The sequence below is a fragment of the Ursus arctos genome, unplaced genomic scaffold (assembly GCF_023065955.2).
Source record: "Ursus arctos isolate Adak ecotype North America unplaced genomic scaffold, UrsArc2.0 scaffold_8, whole genome shotgun sequence".
NCBI classification, from domain to species: domain Eukaryota; kingdom Metazoa; phylum Chordata; class Mammalia; order Carnivora; family Ursidae; genus Ursus; species Ursus arctos.
The window spans coordinates 48,214,146-48,226,467 of record NW_026623100.1 but is presented as its reverse complement, the minus strand read 5'-3'; the positions used below and the strand labels follow the sequence as shown (position 1 = coordinate 48,226,467).

General features: G+C 36.6%; 1 long non-coding RNA gene across 1 annotated transcript in view; it reads right to left on the bottom strand.

The window, feature by feature from the left end:
• Window positions 1–1,085: 1,085 nt before the first annotated feature.
• The window catches only part of LOC123002201 (uncharacterized), a 38,975-nt gene continuing 27,738 nt past the window's right edge, over window positions 1,086–12,322 (bottom strand). The window contains exon 3 of the long non-coding RNA XR_008958239.1: window positions 1,086–2,228. This is a non-coding gene — a long non-coding RNA (uncharacterized LOC123002201). The remainder of the gene's footprint in view (window positions 2,229–12,322) is intronic.

Genomic DNA, 12,322 nt, shown 5'->3' with positions numbered 1-12,322 from the left:
ACATATCATGAAATATCACAGTGTATTTACTATAGGATATCATGAACATGAATAATTTTATTTAAAAAATGTTAAAGGATAAGGCCTATACAATACTTTGTATTGATATGGGAAGACACAATGCAACTTTTTGGTACCACACAGAGGGTTCACCAGCAGTCTCTCTCAATCTTTTCTCTCTGGAGGAACTCTTGAAATAATTTTCAGGTCTCAGAGGACCTCTGTATAAAAATTATTTTACCTACAGTTCATAGTACATTGGCATGATCAGTAAATTATAGATATAACAATTCAATGATAATATCCAATGTTCGTCTGAGTAGAGAATGATATATTTTTGAGGATCTGTTTATTTTGGTGAACTAAATTAGCCTACCATTTTTGTGTGGTTCCTCCTCCCGATAAAAGGTATTAACTCATAATACCTACTTGATTTTTTTACCTTGTCTGTGTAGATCCAAAATTCTTATCACAAATTCCTACTAAACGAGAGACTAATGAAGTTGGTATGTGGTATATGATGTATGCAAGAGGAGATATTTTCCTTATTTACAATTAAAATATCTTTTTAACCATCTCTTCTTGAAGAAGAATCAGTTAAGATTAGCTTACTTTTCTTAACATTTATCTCTTTATTGCCTTGTCATAAATATTTAAAACTCACAAAGCAAATATAATACATTTTTGTTAAATAATGGGCTGAAGACAAAATGAAATTTAATTTTTTTAAAGGTAAGGGGGTAGATTTAATTTACACAAAGGCTGTAAATTGATTTTAATTAATGTTATTTATAATGTGAAATTTATTGACAAATTTGAAAAGAAAAGCTACTAAAACTATAAAACAAGGAATATGAATAAAAATATGACCTAAGACAGTTTTATTCAAGGGGCGCCTGGGTGGCACAGCGGTTAAGCGTCTGCCTTCGGCTCAGGGCGTGATCCCGGCGTTATGGGATCGAGCCCCACATCAGGCTCCTCTGCTATGAGCCTGCTTCTTCCTCTCCCACTCCCCCTGCTTGTGTTCCCTCTCTCGCTGGCTGTCTCTATCTCTGTCGAATAAATAAATAAAATCTTAAAAAAAAAAAAAGTTTTATTCAAGACAGTGTAAAAGCATTTCCTCACTGACCAACATGATCAGGCTCCTGTTACAAAATTGCAAAATTATTATAGACATGTGTTACTTCTTGATCTCTTTTATCAGACTACATAAAATATTAAAAGTATTCTTATTGAAACTAAAACTAAAGAATGGAATTTACCTTTTCATTAAAACCTGTACTTGTTTTTTTGTTGGTCCAATACAAAGATTTCATTTTTAACTGAAATAGACAATTTCTGATGCTTGTTAAATAAGAAAAAAGCTTATTTACATATTTTAAAAAGTTAAACACTTCAGCAAAATGTCTGTTTTTTTCCCTTGAATAGCAGGATCCCACTTTTGCACAGAAATCCAGAACTTGTCTAGAGGCAGATCAGTAAAGCTTATCTTGAGTATACTATCAGACTGCAGCTTACAAAGTCCTTCTCTCAAAGTCATATTTTCAGGCTGACTGGAAGATTCAGTGAGTGTCATTACCCAAGTCATTCCCTTGTGGTGACGGGGAAGGAACATACCATCACGGTGGTTCTCTGGTTCTCCCAGGTGGTGTTCAATAGGATGTGAGACTTGAAAAAGCCCTTCTCACCTTCAAACCCAATCAACAGTGGAGACATGTCAAGATTTCCTTTGGCAACATAATTTAACAAAAGATTCCATTTCTTTTAAATCCGGGAATCTTGCCAGTTGTAGTCAAAACATTTTCTCCGAGCTTTTTGTTCATTTTTTTAGCCCAAAACTCCTGCTGAGAATTATTCCTCTGCTAAGCCAGCAGATTTCTCTTTGCAGCAGATTTATGTGCCCTTTAACCAGGTGTTCACACAGTTTAAAAAACATCCTCCAGTGAATTGTTCTGTCCTTAATAAAGTTGGCCATTTGACATCGTCCAGACTTTTAAAATTTCTTCATTAACAGGCTTCAACAGCAGCACCTCTCTGTGAAGAAAACAGTGTGTTGTGAACAAAATCATATTTTCTTTGTTCATTAGAGGTAAAGCCTCTTCTGGAGCCAATCTTCGGTGGGCCCTGTCAGTAGGGATGCCCACACAGTTCCTCCAGGACATATCTTTTGATTCCAAATGAAGACTAAATATTCAATGTTATCTTGGTTTTACTTTGTTTGCACAGCTCTGCCGCAGAAAAGAAAAAAATGTTCTCAATTTTCACTATTTTTACAAATCTTAAATGTTATGATAAGACATTTAATGGTAAAGTTTGTTGACCCATCAACCTCCAATGAAAAGCAATTGTTCAACTTATTACATAAAACTTCTTTGGTATAATGTTACATGCCAACAGTATGTTGACTGACTGGGCTGCTGGAGAGTAACATTTTCATTGTCATACTGTATCTTATCCTAGCATTTTACTCACTCTAATTTTACACACTGACATTATTAGGTTCCCACCAACTGAGTGCCTTTTACTTTCTGGATAATAAATAAATGGCTCCTAAGTAATTTGCTTCTTGAGACTTTACACTGATATGACTTTTTTAAAAACAAGAACTTTGCTCTGCTTTGAGATTCCAATAGCCATTTAAAATACTTGTCAAATGACTCTGATTTGGAGTTGTCTTTGCAATTTGGGGGAGACATTGATTAATGTGTAAGTTGTTTAACACAGACAAGGGATGAAATGAAATACAAAAGAGTGTAACATTTCTGGCACTTCAGGTGTTACAGAGCAAATTCTTACCCTTCCATGAAGATTTTATTGCGTCAATCTTATGTTTAAAATTCTGTAGTAAAAAAAAAAAAATCTGTAGCAATTCTCCATTACCAGGAAGCTAAATACAAACCCTGTAGTAAAGCATTCAAGGTTTTGTGTAATCTAACAGCACCCTAGTCCTGCTGTCCACTAAATTGTCTCTCCAGTCCCAGTACCAATTCTTCCACCCACTCCTGTCCCCCCTCCACTCAGATTCCATTCCCAACTCCAAATAGTCAATCACTGATATTAGTTTCTTGTGAGTATACAGAAACCTTACACATTTATACAAAAACAACATGTATTTTGTTTCCCTTTCTTACACAAAAGATAGCATAGTGGACTCACAGTTTTATTCATCCTTTTACTTATGCTACTGTCTTTGGTCTGGGATATGTTTCTGAAGCATCCCCGTTACTAAGCCAAGCAGTCTTTGACACCCATTGCAAACACCTCTTCTTGAAGCTTTCCCAAATCTCACAAATTGCAATGAAAGATTATGTTCTTGGGAAATTAAACAGGCACTTTAAAATTAAACTGTAATTAGCTGTTTAATATGTCAGAAAGTGTCTTGGTTCTTACTCAACATAGCAAAAGACAGAGTCTATATATTAGGGAAAAATCATTTGGAATAGCAGTTATTTGACAGTTTTGACTTAAAAATGGCATTTCAGGGGTGCCTGGGTGGCTCAGTCGGTTAAGTGTCCAACTCTTGATTTCTACTCAGGTCATGATTTCAGGGTCATAGGATCGAGCCCTATGTCAGGCTCCACACTCAGGGTGGAGTCTGCTCCAGATTTTCTCCCTCTCTTTCTGTTCCCTCCCCAACTTGCTCACTTGCTAGCACTCTCTCTCTCTCTCAAATAAATAAATAAAATCTTAAAAATGGCATTTCATGTGGGTAATCTAATAGATCTGAATTTAAATAAAACTTTCCCCTACCTCTTTCGTTTCCTATAGGATTCTTTCTTTAATAACCAACAAGCACAGCATTTAGTGACCTATATTCTTTTATTCCAATACTTCCCATCATTATATTAACCTTGTATGAATCTAAAGCTTTCTAGTTTTATAATTTTTTTACATATTATATATGGCTCTTACTCAACAGTAGTGACCCTTCTTCTACTCTCTATCTCCACCATCACTATTATTAACACAATCTGTACATATTATTATCAGCTTTACAACCTACTGCTTTGATGAGCAAAGCATGAAATCACTCAGACATTGCAGGTGGTGTCCCTTCCAACAATGCTTTTCCTGCTCTGCTTGCTAGTTCTAAACGAGGCTATAACAACAGTAGTTGGTGCATATCAAAGATTGCGCTCTCTAATTAATCGGTCACCTCATAACTAATTCAGGTTAGAAAAATTTGTGCTGAAGTTCTCTTCTTGCAGATGGACTCTCCATCCCCGCAGGGAGCATGCCCTCAAACATCTTTGGGCCCACAGCCAAAAAATTCAGTGACCAAACAGAAGAAAAGAAGACCAGCCCAGTTAGAAAATGTTTGCGCAAGGATTCTAATTGTTCTGGCTAAGGTCATATGCCTGTCCCTGAACCAGTCATTGTGGTCAGAGGTATGGAATTAATATTATTGCCCAAGCACCAGGTTATTAACAGAAGAAAGTGGGAAGGCAAAGGTATCCTGAATAGATACGAACACTAAATACTACTCCATGTTGAATTGGAAGATTCTCCTATCTGCCTCTTTATCTTCTGGGTTTTGTTTTACATCTTCTGTTATATAAATACTTGTTATATAAATAAGTGTAATCTCTTTTTCGTAAGAAAACCTTCAAATATGTTAACAGTGCATGTGTTCTTCTTGTTTCTTCCCTTCTCCAGCCAGTGACCCTACTGCTGGTTTCCCCCTGGGTATCTAGCCGTTCCTTCTTCCCCCTCTGGACTTTCTTCCCTGGCCCTCCCCTCCCCCAAGATGTTAGCCCTTTTCTTCACTATGCGTATTCTCTCTGAGTTAATTAGCATTGCCCACTGCTCTATCATTAGCACACACCAGCATTCCCTATGCTTCGGACTCTTTCTGATTCTCTTCTCATAGAATTCACCCAAGTTTCATTTAAAATCTTGCAACACCCACCCTTAGGAATTGTTTAATCATTTGTATAAGTTAGGATTGTATTTGCCTACATGTAAAAGATAACTGGTATCTTAGTCCATCCAGGTTGCTATAACAAAAAATATTATAAATGAGGTGTCTTAAACAACAAACATTTATTTCTCACAGCTCTGGAAGCTGAGAAGTCCAAGGTTAAAGTGGGGACAGACCTCCCTGAAGCCCCTTTGTTCTTTTGTAAAAAATATATTGATAAAAGCAATTTTACAAGATCAACAGCAAAAATACATTATTGATTTCTTTGCCTTTCCTTGAGTAGGATTTCGTTTTTTTCTATTTCTTCTATTTTTATCCATCGTTCAATGTTTCAAGCTCCCCAACCCTGGAGATATCCATCTGCCTAGCCCTGATTACCATGAGCTGCCTACTCAAATCCCAATCAAAAGCAACTCCATTTGCATTGTATGTGGCTATTCACAGGTAAAAAAAGACATACTGATAATATTTGAGTCTTCTCGTATGGAGCTTGTCTTAAAGTGACAGTATGTGCACAAATAGTGGGAGTTGTAAATTGGTACTATTTCTTTGCAGGGCAATTTGGAAAATATATCAAAACATCTTCTAAATGTTCATCTCCTTTGAAAAGTCAATTTTTTTCAGAGAATTTCTCCTAATTTGTAGAACCATGTGGTAGAATCAAAGAGGTCAGCAAAGTCTTGTTTGGAGTCTCAAATAATTGGAAATCTCTAAAATTAGGGAATTGATTAAATAGATAATTGCATATCCATACAAAAATTGATGTTGCAGAAATGCACCAACTGAAATGAAAAAAAATTCAGAACATATTGCTAAGTGAAGAAAACAATTTATTAAAAAAAGTATGTGTGGATCTGTTACTCTGTTTTTGTTTCTTTTAACAATGTATAGAAAAAGTTCTGGAAGGATTTCCACTAAGGCATTAATAAATAGGTGGGATTATGAAAGTATGATTATGAAAGTATGATTATGATATTCTCTGCATACTTGCTCATGTTTACTCTGAAGATCACGAAATACTTGGGCAATCAATGACAACAATAAATGATGTTTTGACTGCTGGAAGCATTATGTGAAAAGTTAATGACCCCGCCAAGAGGTCAGGCATCACCTGCTCCTCCCAAGCCAGCTAAAGTAAGAGTATTCCACTGTAGGTCAGGCCTTCTGGCAAAGGCAGATATGTCTTCAAAAACCAGTCTTCTCATTTCACACCCTGACCATCAAGCAACTGCAGAACTATCAAGGATTACAGGTTTCACAACTGGAGGCTCTGACACAGACAATTTGGCCCAAATTTCAACAGATTTGCCTGTTGGCTAAAGGAACGAAGGCTTCAAACCTCATTCACTGTCTCCAGAATTAACTAGTATTTTATCAAAATTTGATACTGTTTCCTTAAAAAAAGATCTTTCTATATTTAACTTCTCTAAGACACATGGCAAAATTGACAAAACATCCCACAGATCTTAGATTCTCTCAATTATAGCCTCTGTCTACATGGTGTTTGGATTATCATTACCCTACTATAAAATTAATATCATTATCAATCACATTATTGAGTACATACAACACAATAGGCACCACACTATGTACATTATTTATATTATTTAAGTTGACTTACCAACCTACTTTAAAGCAGGTGCTTTTATTACCATATATAATATATATAACAATATATATGTGTATAATTTGTAATTATTAGCCCTTGTGGTAGACAAGGATAAATGGATAACCCAGGATTTCTCTTCCCCGTTTTCTAACAATACCCTGGAAAATGGGGATGATGAGAGTATCTTTTCATAGGATGGTAGTGAGCTTTCTATAAGTGAATACATGACTATCACAAATAAAGCTACTATACACATTCATTTCCAAGGCTTTGTATGGTTATGTCTTCTTTTCTCTTGGGAAAATAAATGAGTGGTATGGCTGGTTCATATGGTTGGTATATGTTTAGCTTTTACAAATAATCTGCCAGATGCTTTTTCCAAAGTTGACATACCACTTTATATCCTCATCAACAATGTGTGAGTTCTAATTCCTTTATATTGTCATCAACTCTTGGAATAGTGATTTTAGCCATTCTAATGTGTGTAGTAATATCTCATTGGTTTTAATTTATATTTTCCTAGTAGCTAATGATGTTGAGCACCTTTTCATATGTTTATTTGCCAGCTATATATCTTCTTTAAATAAGTGTCTAGTCAAATCTTTTGCCAATTTATCATGGGTTATTGGTTTGCTTATAATTGAGTTTTTAAAATTTTTATATTCTGGATCTAAGACTTCTATCAGATATATGATTTGAAAGTATTTGCTTTGCCTGTGGATACTCCTTTTATTCTCTTAACAGTGTCTTTTGAAGAATAGAAATGTTTAATTTTGATTAAATCAAATCTATTAATTTTTTAATGAATTATACTTTTGGTAGCATATCTAAGAAATCTTTATCTAATAACCACTGCCACAAACATCATCTCTTATGTTTTCTTCTAAAAGTGTTTTAGTTTCAGGGGGCACCTAGGTGGCTCATTCCTCTTGATTTTGACTCCAATCATGTTCTTAGGGTCATGGGATCGAGCCCTGTGTCGGGCTCCGCACTTAGCAGGGAGTCTGCTTGGGATTCTCCCTCTTCCTTTCCCTCTGCCCCTCCCCCTGCTCAGTCTCTCTCTCTCTTGCTCTCAAAAATAATAACTAAATAAATCTTTAAAACTTTTTTTATATGTTCTTATAAACATTTTAGCAATATTTTTTCTTCCAATCCATGAGCATGGGATATTTTTCCATTTCTTTGTGTCCTCTTCCATTTCTTTCATAAGCGTTCTTTAGTTTTCAGAGTACAGATCTTTTTCCTCTTTGGTTAGGTTTATTTCTAGGTATCTTACAATGGTTTTTGGTGTGGTTGTGAATGGGATCAATTCCTTGGTTTCTTTCTGTTGCTTCATTATTGGTATATAGAAATGCAACAGATTTCTATACATTCATTTTTTTTTTATCCTGCACCATTACTGAATTTGTGCATCAGTTCTAGCAATTTTTTGGTGGAGTCTTTCAGGTTTTCTACATACAGTATCATGTCATCCACAAGTAGTGAAAGTTTGACTTCTTCCTTGCCAGTTTGGATGCATTTTATTTCTTTCTGTTGTCTGATTGCTGAAGCTAGAACTTCCAGTACTATGTTAAATAACAATGGTGACAATAGACATCCCTGTCTTGTTCTTGACCATAGAGGAAAAGCTCTCAGTTCTTCCCCATTGAGGATGATATTAGCTGTGGGTCTTCCCTATATAGCCTTTATGATTTGAGGTATGTACTCTCTATCCCTACTTCGTTAAGGGCTTTTTTTTTTTTTTAAGATGTTATTTATTTGAGAGTGAGTGAGAGAGAAAGAGAGAGCATGAGCTGGGAGAGGAGCAAAGGGAGAGGGAGAAGCAGACTCCTGCTGAGCAGGGAGACCAATGTGGGACTCAATCTCAGGACCCCGGGTTCATGACCTGAGCCAAAGGCAGACACTTAACCAACTGAGCCACCCAGGCGCCCCTAGGGTTTTTATTAAGAATGGATGCTATACTTTGTCAAGTGCTTTTTCTAGACCTATTGAGAGGATCATATGGTTCTTAGCCTTTCTTTTATTAATGTGATGTAGAATGTTGCTTGATTTGCAAGTATTGAGCTACCCTTGTAACCCAGGAATAAATCTCACTTGATTGTGGAGAATGATTTTTTTTAACGTACTGTTGGATTCGATTCACTAGTATTTTGTTGAGAATTTTTGCATCCATGTTCATCAAGAATATTGGCCTGTAATTCTCTTTTTTAGTGGGGTCTTTGTCTGGTTTTGGAATCAAGGTAATGCTGGCTTTGTAGAATGAGTTTGGAAGTTTTCCTTCCATTTCTGTTTTTTGGAACAGTTTGAGAAGAATAGGTATTAACCCTTCTTTAAATGTTTGGTACAAGTCCACTGTGAAGCCATTTGGCCCTGGACTTCTGTTTGTAGGGAGATTTTTGATTACTGATTAAACTTCTTTGCTGGTTATCAGTCTATTCAACTTTTCTATTTCTTCTTGTTTCAGTTTTGGTAGTTTATATGTTTCTAGGAATTTATCCATTTCTTCCAGATTGCCCAATTCGTTAGCATATAATTTTTCATAATATTCTCTTATAATTATTTGTATTTCTGTGGTGTTGCTTGTAATCTCTCCTCTCTCATTTGTAATTTTATTTATTTGGGTCCTTCCTCTTTTCTTTTTGATAAGTCTGGCTAGGGGTTTATCAATTTTATTAATTTTTTCAAAGAACCAGCTTCCTGGTTTCATTGATCAGTTCTACTAGGTGTTTCTTTTTTGTTTTTTGTTTTGTTTTGTTTTTAGTTTCTGTATCATTTCTTTCTGCTCTAATCTTTATTATTTCCCTTCTTCTGCTGGCTTTAGGCTTCATTTGTTGTTCTTTTTCTAGCTCCCTTTAGGTGTAAGGTTAGGTTGCATAGTATTTGAGATCTTTCTTGCCTCTTGAAGTAGGCCTGTATTGCTATATACCTCCCTCTTAGAACTGCCTTTGCTGCATCTGAAAGGTTTTGGACAGTCGTTTTTCATTTTCATTTGTGTCCATGGATTTTTTAAAATTTCTTCTTTAATTTCCAGGTTGACCCATTCATTCTTTAGTAGGATGTTCTTTTTTTTTTTTTCAAGATTTTGTTTATTTATTTATTTGAGAATGAGAGAGAGCACAACAGAGGGGAGGGTCAGAGGGAGAAGCAGGCTCCCCACTGACCAGGGAGCCCAATGTGGGACTCTATCCTGGGACTCCAGGATCATGACCTGAGCCAAAGGCAGTTGCTTAACTAACTGAGCCAACCAGGCATCCCAGTAGGATGTTTTTTAACCTCCATGTATTTGTGGTCTTTCCAAATTTTTTCTTGTCATGGACTTCAAATTTCATAGCATTGTGGTCTGAAAAACTGCATGGTCGAATCTCAATCTTTTTGTACTTGTTGAGGCCTGATTTGTGACCTACTATGTGTTCTGTTCTGAAGAATGCCCTATGTGCACTCAAAAAGAATATGTATTCTGCCACTTTAGGATGAAATGTTCTGAATATATCTATTAAGTCCATCTGGTCCAGTGTGTCATTGAAAGTCATTGTTTCCTTGTTGATTTTCTGCTTCAATGATCTGTCCATTGCTGTAAGTGGGGTGTTAAAGTCCCTTACTATTATTGTATTATTATCAATGAGTTCTTTTATGTTTGTTACTAATTGTTTTATATATTTGGGTGCTCCCAAGTTGGGGGCATAAATATTTACAATTGTTAGGTCTTCTTGTTGGATAGACCCATTTATTATGTATGATATAGTGCCCTTCTTCATCTCTTGCTATAGTCTTTGGTTTAAAATCTTGTTTGTCGGGGTCCCTGGGTGGCTCAGTCATTAAGTGTCTGCCTTTGGCTCAGGGCGTGATCCCGGATCCCTGGGATCGAGCCCCGCATCAGGCTCCTCTGCTGGGAGCCTGCTTCTTCCTCTCCCTCTCCCCCTGCTTGTGTTCCCTCTCTTGCTGGCTGTCTTTCTCTCTGTCAAATAAATAAATAAAATCTTTTAAAAATAAAAATAAAATCTAGTTTGTCTGATATAAGTATGGCTACTCTGGCTTTCTTTTGATGTCCATTTGCATGATAAACAGTTCTCCATCCCCTCACTTTCAATCTGCAGTTGTCTTTAGGTCTAAAATGAATTTCTTGTATGCAGCATATAGATGGATCTTGTTTTCTTTTGCTTTGTTTTGTTTTTATCCGTTCTGACACCATATGTCTTTTGTTTGGTGCATTTAGTCCATTTACATTCAGAGTAATTATTGATAGATATTAATTTAGTGCCATTTCTTTTGTCATTGTTTCTAGGGATTTTCCCTGTTCCTTTCCAGTCTTTGTCGCTTTTGGTCTTTCCCACTCAAAGAGTCCACTTTAATATTTCCTGCAAGGCTGGTTTAGTCATCATGAACTCCTTTAGGTTTTGTTTGTCTGGGAAACTCTTTATCTCTCCTTCTATTCTGAATGACAGCCTTGCTGTATAGAGTATTCTTGGCTGCATATTTTTCTCATTCAACACATTGAATATATCATGCGACTTTCTTCTGGCCTACCAAGTTTCTGTGGAGAGATCTACTGCCAACCTTATTTGTCTTCCCTTGTAAGCTAGGGACTTCTTTTGTCTTGCTGCTTTTAGGATTTTTTCTATATCTCTATATTTTGGAAGTTTAACTACAATATGTCTGAGTGTTGGCCTGCTTTTGTTGATTTTGATGGACATACTCTGTGCCTCCTGGATTTGGATGTCTGTTTCCCTTGCCAGATTAGGTAAGTTTTCAGCCATAATTTCCTCAGATAAACCTTCTGCCCCCTTTCCCCTCTTTTCTTCTTCTGGAACTCCTAAGACACAAATGTTATTATGCTTTATGGAGTCACTAAGTTCCCTAAGTCTACATTTGTGATCTAATATTTTTCTTTCCCTCTTCTTTTCAGCTTCATTATTTTCCATAATTTTATCTTCTGTATCACTTATTCATTCCTCTGTTTCTTCCATCTTTGTGGTCATTACATCCAGTTGGTTTCAAATCTTGGTTATTGTATTTTTCATTTCAGCCTGCCTAGTTCTTAGGTATTTTATCTCTGTGGTAAGAGACTCCCTAGTGTCTTCTGTGTTTTTCTCAAGGCCAGCTAGTATCCTTATGATTGTTGCTTTAAATTCTGGATCAGGCATATTACACATTATATGTATAATATTACATATCATATCTGTTTCAATTAGATATCTGGCTGTGTGACCTTTTCTTGTTCTTTCTTTTGGGATGAATTCTTCTGTCTTGGCATTTTGTCTAGGTCTCTGTCTTCTTCTGTGTGTTAGGAAAGCCTGTTATGTTTCCAGCTCCTGAGCATAATAGTTTTATGAAGAAGAGGTCATATACTGTCCAGGGCCTGGCACTTCAGGAAGTGTCTCTGGTGTATGCTGTATGCACTCTACTGCTGTGTTTTGGCTGCTCTTTCCCTCAGATCAGTGCTCTGCAGAGTTTCTACTTGACTGCGGTGGAGAGTGTTTGGACCTTGGCCATAATGTTGAAAGTTTTAACTAGGTGTGCTCTGGTCTGCTTGTTAAGAGAGACCTGATGCTATTTCCACTGCACCTGAAACATTGCAGAAGTCTATGGTCAGTGGATGTGGTGTGTGTGGGTGTTTGTGCTGCTCTTCTGGGGGTGGGGCCTTCTGCACTGGTTCTCAGGCACACTTGCCAGAGAAAAGCAGTACCATGGAGCACAAAGGGGCAGTCTTGGTGTAAGCGGTTTAGGCCACCACTGTTGGCCCTGTGCTATGTACTCAAGCTAGTTTATGCTGAGGGGCGAGGGAGAGAACTGGA